This window comes from Parasteatoda tepidariorum, chromosome 1 (genome assembly GCF_982258835.1).
Source record: "Parasteatoda tepidariorum strain Cologne lab strain chromosome 1, Ptep-v5.0, whole genome shotgun sequence".
Lineage (NCBI taxonomy): Eukaryota > Metazoa > Arthropoda > Arachnida > Araneae > Theridiidae > Parasteatoda > Parasteatoda tepidariorum.
Window position 1 is genome coordinate 21,993,265 of NC_141755.1, and position 19,231 is coordinate 22,012,495.

Consider the following 19,231-nt stretch of genomic DNA (forward strand, 5'->3'; position numbering starts at 1 on the left):
AACAAAAATATGTTTTTTTCATGTAAAGGAAGTTTTTTCTTTGATTTATTATTAGAATCAAATAAACCAGCTGTATTTCAGCTCATTCTACGCAAAAATATATTACTATATTTTGTTCTCTTTCCTTTTTTTTAATTATAAACAAAAGCAGTTTCATAGTCACTAAAAAATTCTGTTAGATTATCAGAATTATTTTTGTACTGAAATATAACATCCGAAAAAATATTTCGATAAAAATGTTTTTTCTCATTCATATTTAGAAGTTTATTAATAATTTATTTTTATTAATTAAAGAAATTTCAACGATGAATAACTGTTTCTCTTAGATTTAAATAACTGCAAATAAGTACAAATTATAAAAAGAAAATATTGTCTGGAAGTGTTCCATGTTTGGAAGATTTTACCTTTAACTCAGAAAAAGACATAGGTGTTTCATGCTTTATTTCATAACCATAAGTTAATTGAAATGTTAAATGTAATATTTTTTGCTTATTTTGATTTTAATTAATACAAAATAATGAAAAAAGTATGAAAAATATATTTAATAAAAATTCTACTTCAAGAGGTTTACTACAAAGCCTTTATTTCTCTGTTATTTATGTTTTCTAATTTTTATCTTTCTATACAATAATTCAATAAAATATAAATCCAGTCTATAGCTAATGAAAGGCATTTTGTATTGAAGTAAAGAACATTACTCTCTCTATGCATTTGATATTTTTACATGGGCATTTATAATCGCGTAAAAGCTTAATTTTCCTATATTTCATTAAAAATAGTTTTACGCTGAAATACATGGCATCTAAATAAATTACAATATGATTATAAATTAACAAGAATATAATTTATTAAATAAGTTAAGAAAAAATATGTAAAACTAAGATTTTTATAGCAGTTACAATATCGGCACTTCTAAAATAAAAAATTTAATGCAAAAGTAAAACAAAATTTGTCAGAATTAAGAGATTTTTAAAAACTAATCCATTCACAAAAGAAAAACTGTTCTTTTTTGTAAAAAATAAAAGTAAGTTTGTTTTAAAAATTATAGAAAATTTACAAATTAAAATAATAATAACAATATATTTCAAATAATAATAACAATATATTTAAAATAATAATAACAGTAAATTTACGCAAATATAACAGATTTTCTAACTACTTTTTTAAAGTTATAAAACGAAAAAATATATAAAACTAGGATTTTTAATTATAATAATATATTTTTAATATATAAAAACTTTAAGACGACAGTTACGATATCAGCATTTCTAAAATAAAAAGTTTCATGCAAAACAGATATAAAATAAAACAAAAGCTTTTAGAACTATGAGATTTTTAAAAACTATTCCATTCACAAAAGAAAAACTTTTCTTTTTGTGAAAAATAAGATAAATTTTTTTTGTTCAATCAATATTCAACTCCGTAACCTTATAATTTTGAACCTAACTCGGTGAATAGGAGAACTCTTGAATCAAACGCTGAGACAAAGTATCTTTCATAGAATACGTTTCGATGAAACTAACCATGGAGAGGAATATCGCGAAGACCTACCACGGTTAGCGCACGTCTAGCCCAGAATCCGCATACCACTGAGGATATTCTTGCGGCATCACTGTGGTCAGTGCAAGCCGGAAGCAGAATTCGCATTGATCAGCCATCACTGAGATTCGAACTTGAGACCACTAGAACCTGGACGCACTTAAAGGCAAGCACTCTATTCCCTGATCTACCAAGACTTGTGATAGGTTAATTGAAAGATCTGACTCTTCGCAAACAGCTATGATCATTTAGAAATGCGCCAGACTAAATGGATAAGTTTTCACTATTTTCTATTCAGCCTGAGAGTTTTCAGGCTTACTGCAATGAGCATACTTACATTTACATAAATTAGAAAATATTTAATCCATTGTTAAATTAGCCTAAGTTATTTTAAGCCGTTTATAATAAACGCCCAGTAGTAAAGATTTATTGCAGTGATCCAAGTGAATCCAAAATTTATTAAAAAAGAATTCAATCAAAAGAAAAAAGTAAAAATTAAAATTAGCCCCTGCTCTTTATTTAAAGCTCATGAGAAAGTACAAAGCTGATTGCAATAAGCCTGAGTAAATTCAACTGATTGAGTAACTCTTCCCAGAGTTTTTGATTAGTCTAAAGGCATATGAACTGATTGTAAAAGACTGAAAAAATATCACGCTTAACAGAAAATATTGGTGAATTTTTCAATTAGCCTAGAGCATTGCATAATGATGAAGTAGTTTGTAAGAGTCGAATCATTCAATTATACTACCTATATGATCTCAAAAAAGTAAATTCAACGCCTTGAATGTTTAATATCTGTACCTTGAATCATGATATGATGCAAATATGCTGCAATTTTAACAAGGTTTTAAGTTAAACCACATTTCCTCTCCTGTTGAGCCATAGTGCAATCAAATTTAACAAGGCTTAATTTGCACGATAATAAGGTCCCACTTGGAAACGTATTAAGGTAGCAAAATTAACTCGGAACTTGTCATTCAGGGACCTATAAATATTTGTAGAAAATGCATAAAAAATATTGGAATTTAATGCAAAGTTGTTAAACAATCAACAAAAAATACATTAATTTTGATTATGATGAAAATATTTTTAATTAAAAACGGAGAAGAAATATATAAAGACGGAAAAAGCTTTATTCAGCTACATAACAACTTAAGTTACTCTTTCTGTCACTTTGCTTAAATTATGTTGCTTGTAGCCTTCTATTTGAGGTTTGTGAAGGTAGTATTAAGCCTTCTGCGTATATTAAACATAGGTTATGATCGTAGATAATAAGGCGAGTTTTGCCTATGTTACCCTATTTACGCAGATAAGAATGTTGAATAACATTTTTGTAGGGAAATAGATTATACCTAAAATCGTTTAAGAATAGATTCATGGATTTTAACAATAAACTTTTAGTTAAGCATTTAATGTATCATAGAACCTTTGTTGAATAGATTTATAGATACATAAACAATACAAATTTTATTTAGTATTAATAGATTTTAGAACTGTGGGAGAAAAGATTTATTGATAGAAATAGTGAAAATTTTATTTATTATTTAATAGACCATGGAATTTTTTACTTTAACATTGTTGTCTATTCTTTTTAATAATCGTAGTTATTTGGAATCAAATATTGTTCATGCTCTACACTTGTCATATTAAATCGATAACTTATTCTGAGATGTTTGATATTTGGAAACTAATACTTAAGTTATAATCAAAATTTCGAGCCTCTTGGTTAAATACAATAAGATCTAAATACATTAATTTCAACAAAAAGTCTTCCAAGATGTCTGGTTTCTTCCAATACTTAATACAGAAGTTTCCTAGTCTTCTGGGTTAGATTTAAAACAACAAGGATACGGAACTGAGCATTGATAGTTTTAATTCAGAATTGGGTCAGCTGCTTAACGCTGGTTATAAAATATAAAAATAAAATGCATTATATTGAATTTAACTTTCTAAACCCGAGCGTTACGTAACGGCAGTAAAGGAGGGTTTTACTTAGAAGTATGTAGCTTAGAATAAAATTAACTCATAAAAAGAATTAAAAAGAATTTTCTTTTAAAAAGTTTTGATTTTTTTCAATTGTTATAGAAAAATGACGATTTTTATTACTTAGCAGTTTTATATGCTGTGGAAGGTTTTTATTCTGTTTGTTATTTCCATTTTTGACTTAAAAAAACTCCATTAGAGTCATAATAATATATTTTTATGCCATAAAACTCTCCGAAAGGTTATTTGAATCGAATTTCTCATACTTTCAGAGTCAATCGCTTTGTTAATTCATACAAACAAACAAAAAATCATCTTTTTAGATATAAAATTGTATCGAATGTTGTCCAATATTTTAGTCTCAAAAGGATAGAAACGTTCCAGAGAAAAATGTATTGGGCTTAAAATAATCTTTACATGCTAAAAAACATATCCTGACTATTTGACTGAAACATTATTGCAGAGTCTTAACTACTAAATCTACAAATATAAAATTTGTACAATGAGTTACTTTTATGACATAGGGACCCACCAAGGAAGAATATTTTGATATTCCATCCCCCCTAGGAGGTAAATAGGAGAAGACGATCTGTGGCAATACGTTTACTATTTAGATTGCTTATTTAGATTCATTTTGCTAGGTTGTCTTAAGTAATAATTTAAGTAGTGATAAACAATTAGTTATACGCCAAGCATTTTTTTTAGATTCACTTTGTTAAGGCATCTTATTTATTTTTGATCTATTCTAAAAATATTTGTAGAAATTTTAAATATAACTAGTGCGATAAGTATTATTCAGATAACTATTATTTTTGTTAGCCTGTCTTAAGTAATAATTTTAGCAGTGATAAATACTTAGTTATACGCCAAGTATTTATTTAAATTCATTTTGCTATAAAGACTTACTTATATTTTATCCTTTCTGAAATGGCTGTAGAAATTTTAAACACAAATGTTGCTAGGGTGCCGCAAACTCTCATACCAATTAATGGTGACGGAGTTTGCCTTTTTTTGAGCATATATATACACTATTTAGAAGAAAGTGATGGGACACGACATTATAACGACATAAATCAATATTTATTAAAATTAATAGCAGGTAGGGCCTCCTTTGGCTGCGATCACAGCTGAAACCCTTCTGGGCATGCTTTCCACTAAATTAGCCATAGTGGCAAGAGGAATTTCCTTCGAAATGCTTAATAGGAAGCTCCATAGTTCATCCTTGCTTTTGTGGAGTGGACTGCAGGCCCTCAACCGACGGTTCAATTCGTCCCAGAGATGTTCAATTGGGTTAAGATCAGGGCTCTGCGCCGGCCACTCCATGCGTTTAACGTTGTTGTTCACATATCAATCAAGAGTCCTCCTTGCAACATGGGATCTTGCGTTGTCGTCGTGATACAAGCAATCATCCATACCGTACGTTGCCCACAAGGTAGGAAGAACATGGTTGTCGAGAATATCACAGTATCCATCGGCATTCATCATACCATCAACCTTTACCAGTGGGCTAGCCCCATACCATCAATCCTCCTCCACCAAACTTTACAGTTGTCCCGTCACTTTCTTCCAGATTGTGTGTATATATATATATATATATACATTTCATAACATTAAAATTAAACTTTAAAATAAAATATTTGTACCAGTTTAAATTTTTACTGTACAGTTCAACTTTAGTATTAAGCATATTTTCTATTCAATTTATTAAAATTTATTTTCAAAATTGGAGTCTATTTTTTACTTTCGCTTCTGAAGGGCACTTATTACAGAAATAGCTAAAATTTTGTAGGTATAGGGATGAAATTTATCCTATTTAAAGCTATAAAAAGCTATAAACATATTACAATCACATTCCAAAACATCTCAGCTCTGCTTTAAATTGCTCTAGGGTAAACCTTATTCTTTTTTCAAAAATTGCTCTAAATCTTCTTACTATTTAGTATTTTTTATAGAACTGTCAGATTTGTTAAAAATAATAACGACAGTATGTTTTGTTGTAAAAAAAGGAATTTTGTTTTCACAATTTCAAGCAATTTAAAATTATTGTTCTTCACACTTCTAATACTTGATGCTGTTTCTTCAAACTAACAAGATCCTTAAATGGTAAACTTCCCTTCTATATTGTTCCAATCACATACATTCTTTTTATTAGGTATTTCTTTTCATAAAACTGTAATATTTTCTAAAAATAATGATTAAAATGTATTTGGTTGCAAAGAATAGGTATTTCATTATTACAATTTAAAACACTTTAAAATTATTTTTATTCACACAATAATGAAGTTATTGTGTAAATGTTCGAAGCACACAACAACTTTATTATTGTGTGTACAATTCCAAGCAATTTAAAAGTATCGTTCTTCACACTTATAATGCTTGAAGGTTCTTCAAACTGACAAAAATAGAATATTCTGTTCCATCTGACCAAACATACCACTGTAATTAATGTAATGTAATACTCAGTTTTTGAAGAAAAATGGTTTTAATAAAAGCCGAATTTTTCTCAACAGGTTCATTTTTAGTAGTTTAAAACAAAGAATAAAAACGTAACATGTTAAACAGTTATATTTGAACTAACGTCAAGATATATTTTTATTTTAATACTTAAAAGCAATATTTTTAAAGATCGTTTTTGAATTAGACCAATAACTTGCTCGCTACATTCTACAATAACACTGGGGAACATATTTCTTGTTGAATCTATACAAATACTTGATCTTGCCTAATTTGGATGTGGAAATTTCAAATATGGAATTAGCTTTGTTCTAAAGATACTGATTTTTCTTAAATGACATTTTTAGACTATTTCTCGTTGAAATGTATAATTTCAAAAACGTTATCTATAATTGGGGATTGCGTAAACTTCTAGGAGAGTTAGAGCAGATAATCCACCAGGATTAAAACAGAAAAGGAACACATGCCCATGAATGTCGTCTTACGCATCTAGGGGTACTTCCCTATTATGACCTGCTCAGAAGCACAATAAGAAACTGCTCATAATAGGGAAGATCCTCTGGTGGGGAATGATAACATTTCCGGACTTTGGTTCGTATGTAATTTTAACCTAGATGATGTGCCCTAACTTCTCTAGAAGTTTGCCACAACATTTACAAGATCTTGAGTTAAATCCAACGTTTTTAAACTTGTACATTTCGGCAAAAAATAAACTGCATCATTTCTTGAAGAAAGAAACCGATTGTAGATTCGAAATCAACTGTACGAAAGCATCTGAGAAAGATCGAAAGATGTGCTTAAAAATCCCATGCAACAGAAGAAAAAAATCAACCTCTAGTAACAATGAGGCCACGATTGCCTTGAAATGATTAATTGAACTATACTATACTATACTATCCAAACAGCATAACTATACTATCCAAAACAGCAAACGAAGTGGATTTTTAATTCGTTTGTTTTGATTTCTTTAAGAAGCTTGAATTCGCGGAATGATCTATTTTTGGGATAGCAATCTATTCCTTTTAAAAAAAAGAAAACAAATAATATTTTAAATAATCACTTCTCAACAACTAAGTTCTGTGTCGAGAAAGTTCAAAGCCAGTGTGTTGACGAGGTATTTATCATCACCTGTAGACAAGAGCGTCATAGGAGATTTCTGTTCAAGATTACACTACATAGTACCGGGATTTCCGAAGCAGCTCTGACGTGAGGGTTTGAAAAAAGGGAAGCAGGAAGAATTTGATAAACAAAAATTAAAATTGCATTTATAAGAGTGCCATAATGCAAAAGGTATACTTTGGTGCTAAACTTCAACAGGAAATAAATTGAAGTTCGGTTGAGCGACCAGAAGAGGAAGTCACTGATAACCAGATAGGAAGCGCTTCCTCACAGTTGACAATTCTTTATAGTAAACAGTCAATGATGCTTCTTTTTAATTATCATTTGTCTTTGAAATGTGACTGAGAAAATAATGAAAGTTAAAGAACTTTATATGTCTGTAAATACAGTATTTGCAGTGGGCCCCAAAAAAAGGCAGGACATTTTTTAGAACATAACATGTAAACCATATTACTTTTAAAAATGCAAACTCTTAACTAAAAAGCATAATTTGCTCGACGTAAAAGCAAGTTTTATTGCAATAAATAATAAAATATACTATTTCTTAGTTTAAAAATTATTGAGTTTAGGATAGAAAGTGATAAAAGAATAATTTAATTATTATATTAATGCTGAAATTACATAATTTTAATAGTATAATTTCATTAATATTGAAAAACGCATAATAATTTCAAATAAATGTAAGGAAAAATTTTAAATTACTGACACATTCAAAATGAACCAGTATCAATTAGTTAATATTTCCTCATACCATTATATAATTAAAATTTGTAATTGAATTCTGGAAACAAAAACATAATGAGTATGCCACTTAACATTGTTGTACAAAAATAATTTTAGTGAATTTAGTAAATTTAGTGCTGTACAAAAATATTTAGTAGGTAATTTATTGGAGGGTTCTTCTATTCATCATTTAAAAATTCGATGATATACTGCATTGCTAATTGGAATCGATCACTTTAAAATCAGATTGAAAAAGGTGAATCAGTAATTGGTGAAACTACAAGACTATTTACTGCATTTGCAGAAAATAATATTTAAACTTATTAACCTTGAAATCATCATCTTACTAATCTGATAATGTAAAACCAGGGGTCTGTTTAGAAGAAATTTGGATCTGTTAACGGACCCTTCACAAAATATCTTTTCATAAAAACGAACCTTCATAAAATAATTTATCTTCATTATTGTTTTGTTAATCAAATAAACCCTTCCCGGTAGGGGGAGAAGAAAGACTGTTACAGACAAACTAAGTTTCCCTAAGTTTAAATTCCAAATGTAGTATTCAAAGAAAATATTTCTACTTTTACAAACATCGTGTGCACATTCTTATTAATATTAAATCAGATTTTTTTTGTAAATAAATAATTGATCAATTTATATTTATTCATAAAATTAATTAATTAAATATTATGTAAATAAAAATTAATTTCTGGCAATTTTTTAAATTAAATATTATAAATTTAAGAGCTGTTTTATTTTACTTAATGGGCAACACATTAAAAGTGATACATTACTAAGTTGTGTTATTTAAAATATGTCAATTGAAATTATTATTATTCGTCCGAAATGAATATTATGTGTTGAGCAGTGTAGGCTAAATACCAAATATTTGTATGTTGCATCTCTAATTTAGTAGCAGCAATTGTTGAGCAGAATCTTGTATCTATTTGCAATTTAAAAACTTCTTAAAAAGGTTTTTAGCAATTTTTACAATAACAGTACCCCATTTGCACAAATTCACAAAAACAGGACCCAGGTTAAAAGAATGTGACTTAACGCTTATTTAATACTATTCACAACTTATGAATAGTTTTTTCACAATTTTACGAAAACAGTACCTTTCACAAAATGTCTGCACAGACCCCTGAAAACAGTTAATCGAGTTTCCTTTACATAGCATGACTAAACCCCCTAAGAGGTTGAAACAATGAATCCTGTGGGTAAGGCTAAATACCTGAACCATGTAGTATATAATTAGTAGACGGTCCCTAAATTGGTATTATTGAAATTTGAGACTTCCACTATCATTATTAATTCAAATAATACGGAATCAAAAATTCAAATCTTGCAAAAGGAGAACTTTTGAACATACGCAAAAATTAGAAATATCAGAACAAAAAGTTGAAATAAACAGAGAAAATAAAAACAACATATTTTTAATCAAGAAAATGAGAAATATCCGGACAACTACGATACGAACCCTGTGAATAGTTAAATTATTATGAATATTAATTTGTTGTGTTGCCTGCTTGCTCTGTACCAACACCACTACAAGACATATTGATATTTTAGTACTGAACTATACTACTTCTTTAAGTCAATGGGCTTTGAAGACATAAAATTCAAAAATATATTCTATAAGTTTTGATTGAGTGCAATAGAGTGCAATTTTTTCTTTACTACCCTGCATATTATATTCGCTCAACATAAATTAATTCCGATCAGTATAACAACAATTTTTCAAAAACCTTTTAAAAAGTAGAAAAGGCAACCAACCTCAAAAACACAAAAACTTTCATGCAGAAAAGAAAATCGTACAAGTTGCTTTGTAATGAAAAAAAATCTGATAAATTTCCTTTGTTACAAACAAAACTCAAGATGGAGGACTAAAAAAAAGCAGTGATGTTAAGGAATTTCAACCTCGGATTAATGTTGTTCGTTAACAGATTCTACAAATCACCCGCTAGCATCTGCCTCATTGGTTTTGGTTTTAAATTTAGGTTCCGCTTCTACAATAATTTAAGAGTTTGAGGCTGGCACCCGTCTAAGGAATTTGAATGGTGCATACATAGATAATTTTAAGCCTCTTTACAATGAGAAGCTCATCTTAGATGATACTCTCTCTCCTGACTTCTACACTGCGATAGCGAGATAATTTTTGGCTATGACAAACTTAGAGTGCATAAACAGCTTTTACAGCCTTTGCACAACTCATTTCGAAATTTTAAATGGTAAAGAATTAGATCACGTTTACAGTTTTCACCTATTTTTTTCCTTAACAGATTCCATTGCTATATTTATTTTTAAGTGCTGTGACTTTATTTCAGAGTTCAAACAATCTCGTGTAGAAAGAGTTTGTCAAAATGGGGATTTTCTAAATCAAATATCGTACATAATTTTAAAAGTAATTCCAAGTGATAATATTTTATTTTATTAAAAACATGGTTTAGAATCATAAATGGTAAATTTTTTTTCAAAACTTATACGCGTTTCAATGTCACAATGGCACATCTTCATCAGTACTATAAATGGCTATTTATCTAACTCATGTTGGCTGTAGTGCGGCTATTTATCTAACTCATGTTGGCTGTAGTGCGGCTATTTATCTAACTCATGTTGGCTGTAGTGCGGCTATTTATCTAACTAGGGTGCATTAATGGGATAATGCCGAAGTTTCAATGAAAATTTCACCATTTGAGATTTTAGACTTTTTAATGAAATTCAAAGATCACATGCTCGGCTGACGTAGTTTTAGAAAATAAAGTGTAACTCATCACGGTAAAAATCTTTATCGTTATCGTCAAAATCTCAACATAGTTAGTCAAAATCTCAACAACATATTCTCTAGTCTTTTTCTGATCGGTATAGATTTTCCACCGTCGTCTCTAATTAACAGGATTATCTTAGAAATAATTTCCCTGAATACCCTCGGATGTATGAATGAGATTTGAGTCGTAGAATTTTTTAAGAACTTAAGGTAAAATATGATTTCATAAAGATAATCAACAAACTGAACATTTAGAAAATTTGGAGCGTATTGAGCCATCGTTCAAATTAACTGCAGCCTTTATATAGTACTTAATTAGATCTTATTATCTAACTGCTTAAACTGTATTAAATGATAATAATATTTTTGTTGAAGTTAAACTGAAACATAATTCAATTTAACACCTTATTAAGGTATACTTGGTTACAAATATTGGCTTCAAAAAGCATGGAAATGGTAATGAAAGTCTTGCGAATGAAAGTCAAGCGCTCTAAAATAGGTGTCCATCCTCAAGACTTGCTGATCACGAGCATTAAAAAAAAGTAATTTGAAACATAAAATGCAAAGTTGCTAACAAAAAGTAGACAAGAAATGTAAAACAGAATTTTTGTTCTTGTTTCGTCTCTTTTAGACACAACGGTTTTCCCAGGGATTTTTTTAGACATTTTTTAAAATTTTTTCTGTTTCACTCTCAATTACTACGGTTTTTCTAGCTTTGGTTTTAATTTTTATTGTCCTTTTTCTCCATTTTTCGTTATTAAGTTTGCTTTTTATGTTTTAAATCACTTTTGTTTTTCTTTTTCCCTTTCAACAATTCTTGAGAATGGGCGCCTATTTTTGAGCGCTTAAAGCATGTGGATTTTTATTACCATTTTGATATCTTTTGAAGCCAATGAAAGTTTAATGAAGTTTATATTTCATTCGCTTTAGTTTCATTGTATTAATTATTTAACATTACGGTGCAATTTGGTTCCAATTTGAACCGATATTTTTCAGAGTTTTTGAAAATTACTTTATTGCTCATTATTGAAAATTAACTTTATTTTTCTTAAACATACACATATCGTCTTAAATACTGATCAATAAACTCTATACAAACAGATTACTAAATTTTCAAGAGATATCGCTACCAAAATAGAAAAAAGTCTATTTAAATATGGTGACATATCTCAGCAGCATTACTTTTATTAACCTTTAACGGTCAGCTATCACTTCCTGGCATGATATCGTACTTTATCTTGCAAGACTTAGACCCCGCAGGAAGCTATACTCTCTAATTAATGCTAAAAATATTACACTTCGCCAACAATCTGAAAGATAAATATTGATGTCTGAAAAGACGCGACAGGCTCAATCATGTTTGCATGGATTGAGTTTCGAAATTTCTGATGTGATGTTTTAAGAACTAATATGATTTAAATGATGGTTCCGTTTTTCAACTATATTTGAATAAATTTCGTAGCATATGATTGTAGATTTTGAACAAACTTTCACAATATTTAAAGCAAGAAAATTTCATATTGTCATTAAAATTTGCGCTACACATATTTTTTTTCATTACGTTTTCTTTTTTTTTTTCAAAAAAAAAAAAAAAAAAAAAAAAAAAAAAAAAAAAAAAAAAAAAACGAATTTGATTGATTTATATATTTAAATAAAAATTTTGAAACAGTTTTGTTTGACTCTGTTGCAACCCTACTTTGAGATTAAATTAAAGTATGGCACATCTTAGACTTGATTACACGTTTGTTGAACTTTAACGAAACCCTGGTTCAAGAAAGCATAACCGCTATTTTCAAAATGATCAAATAACACCAATATTTAGCATATTTATTCATATTTATTCATTTTACCCGTATGCCCTAAATAAGGGCGGGTAGGGGTAAATTCTTCCATATTTATTCATATCACATATTTACCACCTATTTTATTTTCAACCTATATATTCATTCTCCTTAAAGGTTCAAAATGTGCTTTTTTTTTTGTAAATAAATTTTTTAATAAGAAAAATTTAATACTTCGCGAACAGAATACTTCATTAATATTCATATGAAAATAATTTTGGAAATCAATGAAAGTTACTAAAACATAATTTTAATTATTCATCGAAGTAGATTTGCTTTTTTCTATAATTTAAAATTTCGCATTTATTTAGTTTCCTTTAACAAATTAATTTAACTAACAATCTCATTCTTTTACGGACGTTTTGCAATAAGCCCAGAGAAGTGAATACTTATTGTGTATAGCCTTATTGAGGGTTTATTTCAATAAGCCTAAACCAAATTAGTCTGAGGAATTTTTTACTTATTTCCGAACCAGCCTAAAGATACATATGGGGCCGTTCAAAAAGTACGCACACAAAAATGGAGAAATTTTAAACCCCTCCCCTCCCGTCGTACATTACCGTACATAAGGTCTTACTCCCCCCCCCTTAGAGTACGTACATTTTATTAGTCTACCCCCCTTTTTCATAAAAATTAAAATAATTATGTTTTAAATAAAATTAAATATTTACTTAAGGAGGGTGTAGGATAAAGTCAAATTTAAATTTGGTGTATGTTTATAAAGTACGTACTTTGTATAATACCTCCCCCCCTCCCCATCGTACAAAACCGTACATAATAGCAAATCCCCTCCCCCCCTTCGGGATGTACGTACTTTTTGAACGGCCCCTATACTGATTGTAATAATCCTTTAAAATTATCAGAAAAAATTGAAAACACGGAAGGCTCTTACAGTAAGCATGTCACGATGTAAAATGTCAATGACATTTACAAGGAGCAGGAATTTTCAAGTTGCATATGCATAACTTGGCAACGAAAAATACATTTGTTACTCAAATTTAGTGCTAATATGTTTAAAAATATGATATGACTAAAGTAGATTGATCATAAAACGCTGTAGTCAGTAGATTACTGAAGTCAAGCACGACTAGTCTGTCATTGAGCGGGTGGGTGACTACTTTGATCCCCCTGCAAATGAACCGAGGTATCGTATCGATCTTCGTGAAACTGTTCTACCTTAAAGTGCTCGACGTCACGCACATGTCGTCGTGCTAACAAAGCGGGGAGCAGTTCTCTCAGCTGAGGTAAGTGATGGCATATCTTCAGATCGTCCTCAGAGATTTGTATAATAACCCATCGTAATCATAACCCCCAGCTCTAGTGCGACGTAAATAAAGTACCACTACGACTATTAACTACAATGTAAAATATATTATTATACATATCTTGGATATCACGATCAACAAAAATATTTTTTAAAAAATATCATTTATTTTGACTTAAAAAAGGGTGGTATGAAGATTATCCCGTTTAAAATTTAATGTTAATACAGGTCTATAAAGAGACTATTTTTTCTTCCCGAAACTGTCAAAGGAATGAAAATTGAAAAGGAAATTTCTAAATGAGTTTTAATCATTTTCATTTCATTTTATCCCATAAACTGAGCGAATAAACTGATGGTGGATATTTAGTCTGTATCTTTCAAGAAATTTAAAATACAAGGCCGTCTACCTAGACAATTTAGATATAAAGTGTGCAATATTTTGGAGTGGCTATTAATCATTTTTTCCTGATATAATTGCAATATTTGGAAGAATTGCATCATCTACTTCCTCGCTGAAAGGCGCCAGCCTCTTCAGAAGGAAAAGCCCCGGTATCCACGGAGCCGAAAATTCTAGGCAGGAAAAGTCCCGAATTGATAATTAATTCTAACTATTTTCCATAGAACAATCTAATTTCGCATTATTACTTGATCCGGCAACCCTGCATGTAGGCAGCTCTCACCAGTCATGATATCGCTGTTAAACTTATTTCCTTTTTTTTATTAAATGTTAAGTTTGATTATTAAACTATTGTTTTTATTTTTTCTTATGCTCCACAAACTCCTACAGATAATGGTGTTTGCTTCCGTGATGTGAAATTCCGTGATGAGTTTTTGAACTTCGAAATCCCGAGTAGGGGATACGCACTAAATTTGTGAGCTAAATAGCAATTCCTTAATGTATTCAGCTTTTTAAAAGATAGTCTAGCATTATGCATTTGTATAGTTTTAGATTTTTGATACCTATTTTTGTTTTGACATAATTTACATTGAAAAAAATTAGTATCATCAGATCAGTTTTCATTAGTTCAACACGTAACAATGTGTAGTTTCAAATAACTTACTCAAAACCAAAAAAAAACTTTAAACTTGAAAATCAAAAGAAGTTCTAAAAATGATCAAGCATTATTTTTTCCTTACTCTAATAAAGCGAATCTTCTTTTTAATCTTCTCTGAAGGGTGTTGTGCTGTCGAATAACATTCAACCATCAAAAGTTGGTTTAAATCGAAAAATATCAATAACAACAACAACAAAAAACGCAAATGAAAAATTAACCTAAAATCAAAAATGGCGAAGAAAGAGACATCTCAATTGTTGAGAAAGTTACTACAATATTATCTCTTTGATGGTTAAATTATTTTTTATAGGTTGAATTGATAATTTATGTTATTTTAAGAAGTATAATATGTAATTATAAAATACATAGATTTAGCACAAAACATATGATTTATATGAATAATATAAATAAATAAATAAATTCGTCCTTACCTTCTCAAACTGTATATGATACTATAAAATACTATATTCTAAAATGTGATACAATATTTCTTCTTTTCATTTTACTTTCGCATCATGTGACCTTAGAGCCCAGTTATCTTTTTAATATCCTGCTTTCGCTCTGCAAGAGAAATCATAAGCTAATTAATAAGCTTATATTAAAAAAGTGTTAACATATCTATCTTAACTTTTATTTCAGTTTTAAAGCCTACTTGCATTGTGAAAAATAATTCGGGACAATGGATGCGTTAAAGAAGATAATAAATGTAATGAAACTTATTTTTCTAAAAACATTTTCCACTTTTTTTTCTCTTCCTTTTCATCTTAATTGAAATATCTTTTGTAGTGAAATTAATCCCTATTGTTTTCAGATATCGCAATTGATTTTGGTTCAATCCCTGATGAGTTCTTGGAGTAATTTTTTTTTAAATGCAAAAAAAAAAAATTATTTCTTTTCATCCATTTGTTGATACTTACTTTTAATTTCTCTCTTGGAAAAATCAGTTCATTTATGAAACACCTTGAGCCATAATACGGTAAAAAATTTATTGAACCTTATTAAGTTATTAAATTGAACTATGATTATTTCCAAGTGTATTATTATGTAATCAAGTTGAAGAAGTGAGACACTACGGTTCATCATAGCGCAAGTCATTGTAGAAAATTTGAGCGATATTATGATTCAACATAGATTTTATTTTATATTTTGATAGTGACTCAGTTAAGAAACGAATTTTTGGAAAGTTTACTGGCAACCGACAAAGGGGAAGACCAAACACCAGATGGATAGATTCTGTGGAAAAATATCTTAAAACCATGGGCATTAATAGATGGAGAAACCTAGTGTCTGATCAAATCAGAGGGAAGCGACTATAGTTAGGACGTCTCAGGCCTGTACTAGGCTGTCATGCTGATGATGGAAGAATACATATCTTGCATAAATTTTTGAACTGGTCGCAAGAATTAAGCTTTCTTTGTATTACAACATAAAAAAATGCTATTTTCTGGAGACCTACTTTACTTTTAATTTTTATATTATTTTAATATTATTCTTTTAATATATATGTTACCGGCAAAGTATGAAATCCGGCATTGTACAGAATGCCTAGGCATTGTATAGAATGCCTAAAATTAGCCGGCAAAGTATAAAATACATCTCTACTGACAGAAATCTGAAGAATGTCGACTTTCACCGGGGAATGTCAAGATTCACATAGTCGCTTTGGTGAATATCCAAAATATTTATTACATCCGATTTGATATTAATTTATTCGTGGATATAATTACATTTATTCGATATTTTAATGCTTACTGATGATAGGTTACATTTATTCGATATTTTAATGCTTACTGACAATAGATTACATTTATTCGATATTTTTGAATACTTACTGACGATAAAGTACATTTATTCGATATTTTGATACTTACTGACAATAAATTCGAAGATAAATACCGGGTAAATGCATACCGGGCAGTGGCACTGAACCTTAAAAAACATCAGTTTAGGATATACCGGGCAGTGGTACTAACTAGACCTAGTATATATTTCGGACATTTACCAAAGGTCTAGCCATACTAGGTCTAGTTAAGTGCCACTGCCCGATATATCCTACACTGATGTTTTTTTAAGGTCAAGTGCCACTGCCCGGCATACATTTGCCCGGTATACCCTACACTGATGTTTTTTTTAAGGTCAAGTGCCATTGCCCGGTACATATTTGCCCGATACTCTAAACACTGATGTTTCTTCCAATTTATGGTCAGTAAGTATTAAAATATCGAATAAATGTAATTATATCCACGAATAAATTAATATCAAATCGGATGTAATAAATATTTCGGACTTTCACCAAAGCGACTATGTGATTGTCAACATTCACCGGTGAAAGTCAACAACCACCAATTTCGGTCATTCACAGTAACATGCACATCATTTACATAATAACCTCATCAGGGCGTTTATTTCATACTTTGCCTAAATAGCATTTGTTATTCTATAGAATGCCTAGGCATTATATACAATGCCTAGGGAAAGTATGTATTAATTCTCACATTTCATACTTTGCCTAAAAACATCCGGAATTCTATACAATGCCGGAGTTTCATACTTTGACAGTAACATATATATATATATATAATATCGCAGAAAAATTCACACTTATTTGTATTGACCTTGTTCTTAATAGTATCAAAAAGCCAAAGAATAGATGTTTTAGGCTCACTCACGAAATAAGATTTTTTAAACAAGTAAAAAAGAACCTTTTTTTAAGTCCACTTTTCTTTTTATCCGGTGATTCATAAAGAAAAATTTAATTCAATTTCAATAAATATTTCTTTGAAATGAGGAGAGCTAAAACATTAATTTGTACTGTAATTGATCAAATTATATATTTCTGTGCTACAGTGCTAGCAAAAAAAAATCTATGCACTTACAGTTGTATTAATCTCGTATAAAATGTTTTATATGACACATAAAAAAATTTAATTTTGAACCTGTTCATATTCTAAACACAAATATCACATGTTAAAGAAACCCTTATAATTTATACTTCCTAGTTTGATCCGGGTTCAAGATGATTAATCAAAATACGATTCACGATATCACGAGACTCACGATAGAAAAAGCAACGTCAATCACTTCTTTAGGCGAAAGAACTTTCACTAAAAAAATGGGCCAAATAAACTGATGCGATTAAATTATGTAATATAGTTATAAGCTTATCGTACTTATAATTCGTATCAAATTTTATTTTTTCACTAAGAAAGATATCAATCATTTCATGAAGCGTAGGAGTTGAAAAGCAGTGAAAATCTATTTTTTAGAAATAGGAATACGTGATTTATTGGGTCATCCGAAATCTGGCTTCGTAATTTGTTTACAATTTTACTCATTTAGCTTCAGGTTTAAGATCATATTTTTAGTGCCTACGGTATATCCGCTATCCGGTATGCAGACATACGCACAAGCAAATTCTTTATTAGATTTCGCTAATAAAAACAAATTTAGATTCATTAAAAAATAATAATTTATGCCTTTAATATGCATTTGTAACATGTTTTAAGGAGAAAACTTTAACCACCCTCTTTGAAAAAGCATCAAAAAACCTCTAATTAAACTTTTCTATTTTTATTTTATTAATTTAAAATTTCTACCTAAAAAAATAAAAATCCTATCTTAAAATTTCTTTCCTACATCAAAGATAAACAAAATACAAAACATCTATGCATTATAAATATGAAAAACCAAGCACTTTCAAGTATACCTCATTCTTACATATGGTCATATCATTTTAATATCTTTATAAAAATTATTCATGTCTGATTTTGTTTAGTTCAATAATTTGGAAATAATCTACAATATTGCTAATAAATAAATTTCAAGATTTGAAATAATTTGAAAAATTCGAAAAAAAAGTAATCACACAGCAGTCACATCTTGGTCAGAGTATTAAAATTAAGGTTCCCCAGTTTCAGAACTAAAAGAAGCATGAATAGTGACAATAAAGATTGCACACAGGCCGCCTTTATTTTCCAGAAAAAATAGTACCCACCAATCTGAAGTTGATTGTTATAGAAAAATGCAACTATACATACGTGCTTTTTCAAATAATTTCAATAATAAAGTAATTCCCACTAATATGTTTCAATATAATAATATGTTGCAATAATTACAAATTCGAATGATAATATACAGATGACATGACCTGATAAGGACATGCCTTAAAAAACACAACCTGATTTTTTTTTAAATTTTCCAAACAAAATGTAGCTTAAAAAAAAGAGATTAATAAAACATCGAATTAAAAATCAATTAAGAGCATTCACTAAAACAAAATTTAAATAATAAAAGCAACATTAGTTCTGAGAGTAGTGGTGTACATACTATTAAGATTATCCAATATGTACTAATAAGATTTTCAAGAATTTTTAATAATATTTTATGATAATATATACTTATAAGATATATGAAAATTCGTTGTAATGCTAAAAAAATAAGCAATAATTTGTTTCATTACGAATTACAAATATTTGTAATAATAATA

At 29.2% G+C, this 19,231-nt stretch overlaps 1 protein-coding gene across 1 annotated transcript in view; it reads right to left on the minus strand.

The window, feature by feature from the left end:
- The window catches only part of LOC107452768 (cytokine receptor), a 102,100-nt gene that overhangs the window by 46,512 nt on the left and 36,357 nt on the right, over positions 1-19,231 (minus strand). The window contains exon 2 of the mRNA XM_016069345.4: positions 15,177-15,306. The gene's annotated coding sequence lies outside the window, so the exon portion shown is untranslated. The remainder of the gene's footprint in view (positions 1-15,176; positions 15,307-19,231) is intronic.